This window comes from Lynx rufus, unplaced genomic scaffold (assembly GCF_022079265.1).
Source record: "Lynx rufus isolate CCGP_SWC_20201006 ecotype Redwood Valley unplaced genomic scaffold, mLynRuf1.p SCAF_7, whole genome shotgun sequence".
Classification (NCBI taxonomy): domain Eukaryota; kingdom Metazoa; phylum Chordata; class Mammalia; order Carnivora; family Felidae; genus Lynx; species Lynx rufus.
The window spans coordinates 48,370,298-48,384,994 of record NW_025814889.1 but is presented as its reverse complement, the minus strand read 5'-3'; the positions used below and the strand labels follow the sequence as shown (position 1 = coordinate 48,384,994).

General features: G+C 41.2%; 1 long non-coding RNA gene across 1 annotated transcript in view; it reads left to right on the top strand.

Annotated features, from left to right (window-relative positions):
- Positions 1-5,262: 5,262 nt before the first annotated feature.
- The window catches only part of LOC124502246 (uncharacterized), a 32,637-nt gene continuing 23,202 nt past the window's right edge, over positions 5,263-14,697 (top strand). The window contains exons 1-3 of the long non-coding RNA XR_006959880.1: positions 5,263-5,366; positions 8,246-8,350; positions 10,232-10,291. This is a non-coding gene — a long non-coding RNA (uncharacterized LOC124502246). The remainder of the gene's footprint in view (positions 5,367-8,245; positions 8,351-10,231; positions 10,292-14,697) is intronic.

The following is a 14,697-nucleotide window of genomic DNA, read 5'->3' as shown; positions in this document are numbered from 1 at the left end:
AATACGCCAGATCCCCAGCATCACAAGCCTGGCAGTGTGCAAGTAGCCCAGACGGGCCACGCCACCCCACAGTGAATCCCGCCCCTAGGAGAGGGGAAGAGAAGGCACACACCAGTCTGACTGTGGCCCCAGCGGTGGGCTGGGGGCAGACATCAGGTCGGACTGCGGCCCCGCCCACCAACTCCAGTTATACACCACAGCACAGGGGAAGTGCCCTGCAGGCCCTCAACACACCAGGGACTATCCAAAATGACCAAGCGGAAGAATTCCCCTCAGAAGAATCTCCAGGAAATAACAACAGCTAATGAGCTGATCAAAAAGGATTTAAATAATATAACAGAAAGTGAATTTAGAATAATAGTCATAAAATTAATCGCTGGGCTGGAAAACAGCATACAGGACAGCAGAGAATCTCTTGCTACAGACATCAGGGGACTAATGAACAGTCACGAGGAGCTGAAAAACGCTTTAAAGGAAATGGAAAACAAAATGCAAACCACCACAGCTCGGATGGAAGAGGCAGAGGAGAGAATAGGTGAACTAGAAGATAAAGTTATGGAAAAAGAGGAAGCTGAGAAAAAGAGAGATAAAAAAATCCAGGAGTATGAGGGGAAAATTAGAGAACTAAGTGATACACTAAAAAGAAATAATATACGCATAATTGGTATCCCAGAGGAGGAAGAGAGAGGGAAAGGTGCTGAAGGGGTACTTGAAGAAATAATAGCTGAGAACTTCCCTGAACTGGGGAAGGAAAAAGGCATTGAAATCCAAGAGGCACAGAGAACTCCCTTCAGACGTAACTTGAATCGATCTTCTGCACGACATATCATAGTGAAACTGGCAAAATACAAGGATAAAGAGAAAATTCTGAAAGCAGCAAGGGGTAAACGTGCCCTCACATATAAAGGGAGACCTATAAGACTCGTGACTGATCTCTCTTTTGAAACTTGGCAGGCCAGAAAGAATTGGCACGAGATTTTCAGGGTGCTAGACAGCAAAAATATGCAGCCAAGAATCCTTTATCCAGCAAGTCTGTCATTTAGAATAGAAGGAGAGATAAAGGTCTTCCCAAACAAACAAAAACTGAAGGAATTTGTCACCACTAAACCAGCCCTACAAGAGATCCTAAGGGGGACCCTGTGAGACAAAGTACCAGAGACATCACTACAAGCATAAAACATACAGACATCACAATGACTCTAAACCCGTATCTTTCTATAATAACACTGAATGTAAATGGATTAAATGCGCCAACCAAAAGACATAGGGTATCAGAATGGATAAAAAAACAAGACCCATCTATTTGCTGTCTACAAGAGACTCATTTTAGACCTGAGGACACCTTTAGATTGAGAGTGAGGGGATGGAGAACTATTTATCATGCTACTGGAAGCCAGAAGAAAGCTGGAGTAGCCATACTTATATCAGACAAACTAGACTTTAAATTAAAGGCTGTAACAAGAGATGAAGAAGGACATTATATAATAGTTACAGGGTCTATCCATCAGGAAGAGCTAACAATTATAAATGTCTATGCGCCGAATACCGGAGCCCCCAAATATATAAAACAATTACTCATAAACAGAAGCAACCTTATTGATAAGAATGTGGTAATTGCTGGGGACTTTAACACCCCACTTACAGAAATGGATAGATCATCTAGACACACGGTCAATAAAGAAACAAGGGCCCTGAATGAGACACTGGATCAGATGGACTTGACAGATATATTTAGAACTCTGCATCCCAAAGCAACAGAATATACTTTCTTCTCGAGTGCACATGGAACATTCTCCAAGATAGATCATATACTGGGTCACAAAACAGCCCTTCATAAGTTTACAAGAATTGAAATTATACCATGCATACTTTCAGACCACAATGCTATGAAGCTTGAAGTCAACCACAGGAAAAAATCTGGAAAACCTCCAAAAGCATGGAGGTTAAAGAACACCCTACTAACGAATGAGTGGGTCAACCAGGCAATTAGAGAAGAAATCAAAAAATATATGGAAACAAACGAAAATGAAAATACAACAATCCAAACGCTTTGGGACGCAGCGAAGGCAGTCCTGAGAGGAAAATACATTGCAATCCAGGCCTATCTCAAGAAACAAGAAAAATCCCAAATACAAAATCTAACAGCACACCTAAAGGAAATAGAAGCAGAACAGCAAAGGCAGCCTAAACCCAGCAGAAGAAGAGAAATAATAAAGATCAGAGCAGAAATAAACAATATAGAATCTAAAAAAACTGTAGAGCAGATCAACGAAACCAAGAGTTGGTTTTTTGAAAAAATAAACAAAATTGACAAACCTCTAGCCAGGCTTCTCAAAAAGAAAAGGGAGATGACCCAAATAGATAAACTCATGAATGAAAATGGAATTATTACAACCAATCCCTCAGAGATACAAACAATTATCAGGGAATACTATGAAAAATTATATGCCAACAAATTGGACAACCTGGAAGAAATGGACAAATTCCTGAACACCCACAGTCTTCCAAAACTCAATCAGGAGGAAATAGAAAGCTTGAACAGACCCATAACCAGCGAAGAAATTGAATCGGTTATCAAAAATCTCCCAACAAATAAGAGTCCAGGACCAGATGGCTTCCCAGGGGAGTTCTACCAGACGTTTAAAGCAGAGATAATACCTATCCTTCTCAAGCTATTCCAAGAAATAGAAAGGGAAGGAAAACTTCCAGACTCATTCTATGAAGCCAGTATTACTTTGATTCCTAAACCAGACAGAGACCCAGTAAAAAAAGAGAACTACAGGCCAATATCCCTGATGAATATGGATGCCAAAATTCTCAATAAGATACTAGCAAATCGAATTCAACAGCATATAAAAAGCATTGTTCACCATGATCAAGTGGGATTCATTCCTGGGATGCAGGGCTGGTTCAACATTCGCAAATCAATCAACGTGATACATCACATTAACAAAAAAAGAGAGAAGAACCATATGATCCTGTCAATCGATGCAGAAAAGGCCTTTGACAAAATCCAGCACCCTTTCTTAATAAAAACCCTGGAGAAAGTCGGGATAGAAGGAACATACTTAAAGATCATAAAAGCCATTTATGAAAAGCCCACAGCTAACATCATCCTCAACGGGGAAAAACTGAGAGCTTTTTCCCTGAGATCAGGAACACGACAGGGATGCCCACTCTCACCGTTGTTGTTTAACATAGTGCTGGAAGTGCTAGCATCAGCAATCAGACAACAAAAGGAAATCAAAGGCATCAAAATTGGCAAAGATGAAGTCAAGCTTTCGCTTTTTGCAGATGACATGATATTATACATGGAAAATCCGATAGACTCCACCAAAAGTCTGCTAGAACTGATACATGAATTCAGCAAAGTTGCAGGATACAAAATCAATGTACAGAAATCAGTTGCATTCTTATACACTAACAATGAAGCAACAGAAAGACAAATAAAGAAACTGATCCCATTCACAATTGCACCAAGAAGCATAAAATACCTAGGAATAAATCTAACCAAAGATGTAAAGGATCTGTATGCTGAAAACTATAGAAAGCTTATGAAGGTAATTGAAGAAGATTTAAAGAAATGGAAAGACATTCCCTGCTCATGGATTGGAAAAATAAATATTGTCAAAATGTCAATACTACCCAAAGCTATCTACACATTCAATGCAATCCCAATCAAAATTGCACCAGCATTCTTCTCGAAACTAGAACAAGCAATCCTAAAATTCATATGGAACCACAAAAGGCCCCGAATAGCCAAAGGAATTTTGAAGAAGAAGACCAAAGCAGGAGGCATCACAATCCCAGACTTCAGCCTCTACTACAAAGCTGTCATCATCAAGACAGCATGGTATTGGCACAAAAACAGACACATGGACCAATGGAATAGAATAGAAACCCCAGAACTAGACCCACAAACATATGGCCAACTCATCTTTGACAAAGCAGGAAAGAACATCCAATGGAAAAAAGACAGCCTCTTTAACAAATGGTGTTGGGAGAACTGGACAGCAACATGCAGAAGGTTGAAACTAGACCACTTTCTCACACCATTTACAAAAATAAACTCAAAATGGATAAAGGACCTAAATGTGAGACAGGAAACCATCAGAACCTTAGAGGAGAAAGCAGGAAAAGACCTCTCTGACCTCAGCCGTAGCAATCTCTTACTCGACACATCCCCAAAGGCAAGGGAATTAAAAGCAAAAGTGAATTACTGGGACCTTATGAAGATAAAAAGCTTCTGCACAGCAAAGGAAACAACCAACAAAACTAAAAGGCAACCAACGGAATGGGAAAAGATATTTGCAAATGACATATCGGACAAAGGGCTAGTATCTAAAATCTATAAAGAGCTCACCAAACTCCACACCCGAAAAACAAATAACCCAGTGAAGAAATGGGCAGAAAACATGAATAGACACTTCTCTAAAGAAGACATCCAGATGGCCAACAGGCACATGAAAAGATGTTCAGCGTCGCTCCTTATCAGGGAAATACAAATCAAAACCACACTCAGGTATCACCTCACGCCAGTCAGAGTGGCCAAAATGAACAAATCAGGAGACTATAGATGCTGGAGAGGATGTGGAGAAACGGGAACCCTCTTGCACTGTTGGTGGGAATGCAAATTGGTGCAGCCGCTCTGGAAAGCAGTGTGGAGGTTCCTCAGAAAATTAAAAATAGACCTACCCTATGACCCAGCAATAGCACTGCTAGGAATCTACCCAAGGGATACAGGAGTACTGATGCATAGGGGCACTTGTACCCCAATGTTCATAGCAGCACTCTCAACAATAGCCAAATTATGGAAAGAGCCTAAATGTCCATCAACTGATGAATGGATAAAGAAATTGTGGTTTATATACACAATGGAATACTACGTGGCAATGAGAAAAAATGAAATATGGCCTTTTGTAGCAACGTGGATGGAACTGGAGAGTGTGATGCTAAGTGAAATAAGCCATACAGAGAAAGACAGATACCATATGGTTTCACTCTTATGTGGATCCTGAGAAACTTAACAGGAACCCATGGGGGAGGGGAAGGAAAAAAAAAAAAAAGGACGTTAGAGTGGGAGAGAGCCAAAGCATAAGAGACTGTTAAAAACTGAGAACAAACTGAGGGTTGATGGGGGGTGGGAGGGAGGGGCGGGTGGGTGATGGGTATTGAGGAGGGCACCTTTTGGGATGAGCACTGGGTGTTGTATGGAAACCAATTTGTCAATAAACTTCATATAAAAAAAAAAAAAAAAAAGAAATGGGCCTTGGGAGAGAGGCATTCTACAGAACAATCCTGAGTTGACCATCAATTTCTGCGTGCGGGGCATGGGGTCCCATGGATTAGAGGCTTGTGGACCACACGTGAGTATGGGGACACCTCAAAAACGCTGGTTGTCTTAATGCACTTGTTTGAGAAACTGCATGTAGCTCACTGGGGGCAAAGAGAATCCCTCGGGAGGTGAGCAGAGTGAAGAGCAGGATGTGGTGACTAACAGTGAAGCGGATGTACTGTCCCCTGCCTTCGAACCCCAAACACAAAGGAAAGCAAAAGCCCAGCAACAGCAACCCCAGCCCCCAGGGAGCCCCCAGTTCAGGAAACATTCATGAAGAGAGAAGATAAGCTTATTGGGATAAGCTTATTGGGATAGCTGCCAAGTTCCTGAAAAAACCCCGGGAAAGTATCCAGGTGTGGCTAGCGCAGTTATGAGATGCAGGGGCCATGGGATTTCTCTGACTGGGCAGGAGGCAGAGAAAATGAGCAACATCAACCACATTCACTGCTCTCTGGCAGCACCTGCATGGTACTCAGGGGTTCAAGGTACTCACTCCCTTATTGATTGGGTTATTCTAGCCTGCAGGGAAGCTCAGCCCAATGAGGAGGCCTCTTTGGGCACCAGGGACCCTGGAAATCTCTACAGGAAGTACAAGAAGTTCTTAGAACTTCCTCTTTCTCTTCCGGTCCCAGGTGCTTCAGGAGTTCCGGGCTTCAGTATAGAAATTGCCCAATGCAAGAACCACACCACACACAACCAGTCACAAAAATTGCGCAGAAGTGAAGAAACCCCAGTCACAAAGATATGAATATCCCTGTCTCTTTTTTTTAATGTTTATTTATTTTTGAGAGAGAGTTGAGCCGGGGAGGGGCAGAGATGGAGACACAGAATCTGAAACAGGCTCCAGGCTCTGAGCTATCAGCACAGAGCCCAACGTGGGGCTCGAACTCACAGACCACGAGATCATGACCTGAGCCAAACTCGAACATTTAACCAACTGAGCCACCTAGGTGCCCCAAAGATATGAATCTCTTAAGGGGGTGGACCCCAAGTTCCTGAGGAACACGTGCTTTGCCAGAAAGCACAACAAGAAGGGCTAAAGGAGATGGAGGCCAGTAATGCCAAGGCCATGGCTGTATGTGCTGAGGCTATCAATGCCCTTGACAAGTCCGTGATCCCAAAGGTTGGCAGCCGCAAGCCCAATCAACTTGCTTACATCACTCACCCCATGCTCTGGAAATGTGCTCATGCCCGTAATGCCAAGTGTCTCAGGCTCTGCCAACCAAAGGCCAAGGCCAAGATTCAAACCAAGGCCCAGGTTGTGGCTCTGGCCCCAGATGTGGCTGGAGGTGCCGGGTCCCTGATAAAGGCTCTAATATGGAGGCTTCTGTCTGCCAATGTGAGGACAGAAGACTGGTGTTACCCTGGGCTTCTATCTGCAGGGGCTGGTATCTTTCTGTGCTAATTGCACAAATAAACCTGAGGCAGGATCTGTTGAAAAAGAAAAAGAAAAGAAAATTCTTAGAGAATTGGAAATGAAACAGACCATCATCTATGCCCCTGTCTTTGAAGGCCCTCATCAGGCCCACATGCATTGCAGGAATGAAAACTAAGATTCTCTAGTCTGCTCTAGCACCCGGTATGGGATGTTGATGTCCGTGCTGAGCCCAGTCGTGGGACAGACGTTTATGATGTTGGCTGATTCATTGCTGATCTGAAGGGGACTGACAAATGCCAGGAATGAGGATGGGATGTGGAAAAGACCCGAAACAGAGAGGGAGCTGGAAGAGCCAAAAGGCTGTAAAGGATCCTATGAAAGTAACCTGAATGAAATGTGGTTTGACCTCACTGCTGCGGGGATCCCATCTGAACAGATAGACCAACAGCCCAATGCTGTGTTGGTTGTCGTATGGGAAGCCTTAAAGCCTGAACAATTCAGACCTGCCCCATCTGCCTCTACCATCCCTGATGCCCCACCTGCTCCAACAGAGGCCTTAGGAATACAGTCTTATTTACGGTGGGTGCCTCCCAATGCCCTGGGCATAGGATGCAAGCCAAGATTACCTCCAGGTGAGGGTCAGTAGAGGTGACCAGAAGCCTCGTATAGAGCTCACTATTCACTGGTCCTCCAGAAATAAACAAAGGGTAAACTCTGGTAGACCCTGGAGCTGAATGTACTCTAATACATGGTAACCATCAGAAGTTTCCTGGCCCCTCACACCATTGATAATTAAGGAGGGCAAATAGTTATGGTCAGAAAGGTCTTTTTGACACTGCAATTGGGTGTTCTCCACCCCTGCCCAAGAACATGAGATTTTTACCTCCCCAATACCAGAGAACATATTGGGCATTCATACCCTCCAAAGTCAATCTGCAAACCTGTATTGCTGAATTCCACCTGTAGTTACAGTAATCAAATAAGTGCTGACAGGAAATGCCAGCTGGGAACTGGTAAGCCTGCCACCCCCATAAGGGGTGGTAACAGTCAAACAATATAAGTTCCCTGGGGGCATAAGGAGATAAGAGAAACTTATCCAGGAACTGCTCAGAGTGGGTATCATACTTCCTGCCCATCATGCTTTCCATAGCCCAGTAAGATCTGTAAGTAAGCTTCATGGCAGATGACAGCGGAATACTGAGAATTGAACAAAATAGTGCCCCCCATCCATGCAGCTGTTCCCAACATTGCCACCATCGTAGATACCTTGGCCAGGGTCCTAGAGTGTATCATGCCATTCTGCACTTAGCAAATGTCTTTTTCAGAAACCCCCTGGCACCTGAGTCACAAGATTAATCTGCCTTCACATGGCAGTGGGGGGGGGGGGGGTGGCAGGGAACAACAATGGACCTTTCAAGGGCTTCTCCAAGTAGCCCAAGATCTGTCGCTATTCTCCTTCCCCTCATCAGTACAATGGGCCCATGACATTGACGATATAATATTAACGTGCAAAGATATGCTTGTTGCAGGACACCTTGCAGGTGATACACTTACAAGGGAGAGACTAGACAGTGAACCTACAGAAAATTCAAGGCCCAGGCACTACCATAAAGTCTTGGGAGTCATTTGGTCAGGTAAGACACGTGTTGTCTCGAAAGCTGTGATCGCTAGGTTGTTAGCCCATCCAATCCCTTTAAGTGTGAAAGAAGTACAAGCCTTTGTAGGGATTTGGTGGTTGTAGAGAACGTTCATTCCCCACTTGACACAGTGCCTCTATTCCTTATCCTGCCTAGAAAAGAAAGGGAATCAAAGCAGCCAGCACCTTTGAGAAGACAAAAGTACTAGTGAAGCAGATGAAAGCTCTGGGCATCTCCAAAGCAGGGCCAGCATTTGAGTTCGATGTGTCTGTGACTCCAGAAGGGCTGGGTCAGGCACTGTGACAGAGACAGAAAGACAGAGTGCCCCTGGAATTTTGGTCCTAGCACAAGAAGGGGGTAGAACCCCGATATACCGCCATAGAGCCCTAGCAACTGACCCTTCCGTAGATACAGGAGATTGGGTGCACAGAAAGACTGGCCGCCATTGCACCCAGGCAGGATGACATGTTGCTATGGACTCTGGATTGCCCTTGAAATAAAGTGAGTTGGTTTAATGCAGCAACAGCATGTCCTGTGTGTTCTACACAGTGTCCAAGGCAACCGCCAAAGGAGTCTGGGACCAGCTGCCGGAGTTCCTAACCGATGAGAGATTGATTATATTGGCACTTGCTCCTCTGATCATTCATGCCTACATTATGATCATCCCATGCAAGATAAATATTTTTGGTGCTGGCTGTGCCAGTGGGAGGGGCACTTAAAATTCCTCTACTAAAAATAGTCCCTTCCAGTTTTTAGCCCAAATTCCTCAGCACCATTGCCCTTCTTATACTCTTCTGAGTGGTCCCCCTTTTCACTCTCCTCCACAGTGTTTCCTGTGGTCTTAACTTGTTGATATCAAATGTCATCCAAGCTATACCAATAACTGTTGTTCTAGGGAGTATGGAAGACCTTCAGTCTTTTTTCTAACTAATTTTTAATGAATTTTGTAACTAATTCTAACTAATTTTTAATTAACTTTTTCTATCAATAAGGTAGTAGCTACCTGATTGCATAAGTAGCTCATCTTTGTTTGGGATAATTTTGAAATCATAGATAAGGCACAAAGAAAAGAAAGAACACTCATGTTTCCATAGAAGTTTCTTTATATAGGAAAGCCACTCATAATGTTTTATGTATACTTTAATACCTTGTTTCTATGCATATATACCTAATTATTTTATGTAAGTGGATAATATGAATAATACTCTGAATTTATGTTAATATAATTTATCTGGCTCTCACAGATTCAGAGATATTCCACTCTCATAGCCACAGTGCACTATTTATTTATTTACTTATTTAAATGTTTATTTATTTATTTTGAGAGACAAAGAGAGCATGAGCTGGGAAGGCACAGAGAGAGAGAGAGAGAGGAGAGAGAGAGAGAGAGAGAGAGAGAGAGAGAGAGAGAGAGAATCCCAAGCAGGCTCCACACTGCCAGTGCAGAGCCTGATATGGGGCTCAAACTCACAAACCGACCGTGGGATCGTGACCTGAGCTGAAGTCAAGAGTGGGGTGTTAACCAACTGAACCATCCAGGTGCCCCAATAGTGCACTGATTATTTAGCACGTGTGCTCTCCCATGGTAATTTCTTTCCCCTGAAGCCTTAGCATGACTTCAGTTCATGGCACTGCCTGAATATGCACTGTTTGTGCCTATTCCAGAATGCATTCTCACCACACACTTATCAGCCTAAGACCTGCTTCTGTGTCCAGATCTCATCTTTCAAATAACCAACAGTGAGAATTTGTGAATATATGAAACCAAATAGACTAAGTTTTTGAACAATCAGAACAGGAAATTGAGCTCATGTTGCTCAGACCCTTATGTGAACCAGACAGGTGCCCACTAGCTAACTCCTTTTGTTCTGATTTCAGGATCTCAGGAGACAAGTATTTAGCATGTCTGTATGAAGGAAATGTACCACTCATGACAGGGTGAGTATTTCAGTTCGTGCAAATTTCATATTTCTTATTGTTAGTGAATGCATTGTAGCTTATAAATTTATCTCTTATTTTTTTATTAATTTTTAAATGTTTATTCATTTTTTTCTTCTTTTGTTTTTTATTTTTTTATTATTTTAATTTTTTAATTTTTTAAAATTTACATCCAAATTAGCATATAGTGCAACAATGATTTCAGGAGTAGATTCCTTAGTGCCCCTTACCCATTAAGGTGCCCTTTACCCATCCCCCCTCCCACAACCCTTCCAGTAAACCTCTGTTTGTTCCCCATATTTATGAGTCTCTTCTGTTTTGTCACCCTCCCTGTTTTTATATTATTTTTGTTTCCCTTCCCTTATGTTCATCTCTTTTGTCTCTTAAAGTCCTCATATGAGTGAGTTCATATGATTTTTGTCTTTGATTGACAGATTTCACTTAACATAATACCCTCCAGTTCCATCCACGTAGTTGCAAATGGCAAGATTTCATTCTTTTTGATTGCCGAGTAATACTCCATTGTACATATATACCACATCTTCTTTATCCATTCATCCATCAGTGGACATTTGGGCTCTTTCCATACTTTGGCTATTGTTGATAGTGCTGCTATAAACATGGGGGTACATGTGTCCCTTCAAAACAGCACGCCTGTTTCCCGTGGATAAATGCCTAGTAGTGCAATTCCTGGGTTGTGGGGTAGTTCTATTTTTAGTTTTTTGAGGAAACTCCATACTATTTTCCAGAGTGGCTGCACCAGCTTGCATTGCCACCAACAATGCAAAAGAGATCCTCTTTCTCCACATCCTTGCCAACATCTGTTGTTCCTGAGTTGTTAATGTTAGCCATTCTGACAGGAGTGAGGTGGTATCTCATTGTGGTTTTGATTTGTATTTTCCTGATGATGAGTGATGTTGAGCATTTTTTCATGTGTTGGTTGGCTATCTGGATGTCTTCCTTGGAGAATTGTCTATTTATGTTTTTGTTCATTTCTTCACTGGATTATTTGTTTTTTGGGTGTTGAGTTTGATAAGTTCTTTATAGATTTTGGAAACTAACCCTTTATCTGATATGTCATTTGAAAATATCTTCTCCCATTCTGTCAGTTGCCTTTTAGTTTTGCTGATTGTTTCCTTTGCTGTGCAGAAGCTTTTTATTTTGACGAGGTTCCAGTAGATTTTTGCTTTTGTATCCCTGGCCTCCAGAGACGTGTTGAGTAAGAAGTTGCTGTGGCCAAGGTCAAAGAGGTTTTTGCCTGCTTTCTCCTCGAGGATTTTGATGGCTTCCTGTCTTACATTTAGGTCTTTCATCCATTTTGAGTTTATTTTGTGTATGGTGTAAGAGAGTGGTCCAGGTTCATTCTTCTGTATGTTGCTGTCCAGTTTTCCCAGCACCACTTGCTGAAGAGACTGTCTTTATTCCATTGGATATTCTTTCCTGCTTTGTCAAAGATTAGTTGGCCATACGTTTGTGGGTCCATTTCTGGGTTCTCTATTCTGTTCCATTGATCTGAGTGCCTGTTCTTGTGCCAGTACCATACTGTCTTGATGATTACAGCTTTGTAGTATAGCTTAAAGTCTGGGATTGTGATGCCTCTTGCTTTGGTTTTCTTTTTCAAGATTGCTTTGGCTATTCGGGGTCTTTTCTGGTTCCATACAAATCTTAGGATTATTTGTTCTAGCTCTGTGAAGAATTCTGGTGTTATTTTGATAAGGATTACATTGAATATGTAGATTGCTTTGGGTAGTATCGACATTTTAACAATATTTGTTCTTCCTATCCAGGAGCATGGGATCTTTTTCCATTTTTTTTTTTGTGTCTTCTTCAATTTTTTTCATAAGCTTTCTATAGTTTTCAGTGTATAGATTTTTCACCTCTTTGGTTAGTTTTATTCCTAGGTATTTTATGGTTTTTGGTGCAATTGTAAATTGGATCGATTCCTTGATTACTCTTTCTGTCGCTTCATTGTTGGTGTATAGGAATGCAACCAATTTCTGTGTGTTGATTTTATATCCTGCAACTTTGCTGAATTCATGAATCAATTCTAGCAGTTTTTTGATGGAATCTTTTGGGTTTTCCATATAGAGTATCATGTCTTCTGTGCAGAGTGAAAGTTTGACCTCCTCCTGGTTGATTTGGATGCCTTTTATTTCTTTGTGTTGTCTGATTGCAGAGGCTAAGACTTCCAATACTATGTTGAATAACAGTGATGAGAGTGGACATCCCTATCTTGTTCCTGACCTTAGGGGGAAAGCTCTCAGTTTTTCCCCATTGAGGATGATATTAGCATTGGGTCATTCATATATGGCTTTTATGATCTCGAGGTATGATCCTTCTCTCCCTACTTTCTTGAGGGTTTGTATCAAGAAAGGATGCTGTATTTTGTCAAATGTTTTCTCTGCATCTATTGAGAGGATCATGTGGTTCTTGTCCTTTCTTTACTGATGTGATGAATCACATTAATTGTTTTGCAGATATTGAACCAGCCCTGCATCCCAGGTATAAATTCCACTTGGTCATGGTGAATAACTTTTTTAATGTATTGTTGGATCTGGTTGGCTAATATCTTGTTGAGGATTTTTGCATCCATGTTCATCAGGGAAATTGGTCTATAGTTCTACTTTTTAGTGGGGTCTCTGTCTGGTTTTAGAATCAAGGTAATGTTGGCTTCATAGAAAGAGTTTGGAAGTTTTCCTTCCATTTCTAATTTTTGAAACACCTTCAAGAGAATAGGTGTTAACTCTTCCTTAAAGTAGAATTCCTTTGGCAGAATTTCCCTGGAAAGCTATCTGGCCCTGGACTCTGTTTTTTCTGAGATTTTTGATAACTAATTCAATTTCCTTACTAGTTATGGGTCTGTTCAAATTTTCTATTTCTTCCTGTTTCAGTTTTGGTAGTGTATATGTTTCTAGGAATTTGTCCATTTCTTCCAGATTGCCCATTTTATTAGCATATAATTGTTCATAATATTCTCTTATTATTGTTTTTATTTCTGCTGTGTTGGTTGTGATCTCTCCTCTTTCATTCTTGATTTTATTTATTTGGGTCCTTTCCTTTTTCTTTTTGATCAGACTGGCTAGTGCTTTATCAATTTTGTTAATTCTTTCAAAGAAGCAGCTTCTGGTTTCATTGATCTGTTCTACTGTTTTTTTGGTTTTAATAGCATTAATTTCTGCTCTAATCTTTATTATTTCCTGTCTTCTGCTGATTTGCGGTTTTATTTGCTGTTCTTTTTCCAGTTCCTTAAGGTGTAAGGTTACGTTGTGTACCTGAGATCTTTCTTCCTTCCTTAGGAAGGCCTGGATTGCTATATACTTTCTTCTTATGACCAACTTTGCTGTGTCCCAGAGGTTTTGGGTTGTGGTGTTATCATTTTCATTGACTTCCATATACTTCTTAATTTCCTCTTTAACTTCTTGGTTGGCCCATTCATTCTTTAGTAGGATGTTCTTCAGTCTCCAAGTATTTGTTACCTTTCGAAATTTTTTCTTGCGGTTGATTTCGAGTTTCATAGCGTTGTGATCTGAAAATATGCATGGTATGATCTCGGTGTTTTTGTACTTATTAGGGCTGATTTGTGTCCCAGTATATGGTCTATTCTGGAGAACCTTCCATGTGCACTGGAGAAGAAAGTGTATTCTGCTGCTTTAGGATGAAATGTTCTGAATATATCTGTTAAGTCCATCTGATCCAGTGTGTCATTCAAAGCCATTGTTTCCTTGTTGATTTTTGGATTAGATGATCTGTCCATTGCTGTGAGTGGGGTGTTGAAGTCTCCTACTATTATGATATTACTATTGATGAGTTTCTTTATGTTTGTGATTAATTGATTTATATATTTGGGTGTTTAAATATATATATATTTGGGCACATAAATATTTACAATTGTTAGGTCTTCTTGGTGGATAGACCCCTGGATTATGATATAATGCCCTTCTGCATCTCTTGGTACAGTCTTTATTTTCAAGTCTAGATTGTCTGATATAAGTATGGCTACTCCAGCTTTCTTTTGTTGACCATTAGCATGATAGATGGTTCTCTATCCCCTTATTTTCAATCTGAAGGTGTCTTTAGGACTAAAGTGGGTCTCTTGTAAACAGCATATAGATGGATCTTGTTTCCTTATCCATTCTGTTACCCTATGTCTTTTGATTGGAGCATTGAGTCCATTGACGTTTAGAGTGAGTAGTGAAAGATATGAATTTATTGCCATTATGATGCTTGTAGAGTTGGAGTTTCTGGTGTTCTCTGGTCCTTTCTAATCTGTGTTGCTTTTGGTATTTATTTATTTATTTATTTTCATTTTTTTCTCCCCTCATTGAGTTCCCCTTAAAATTTCTTGCAGGGCTGGTTTAGTGGTCACAAACTCCTTTAATTTTTGTTTGTCTGAGAAACTTTTTATG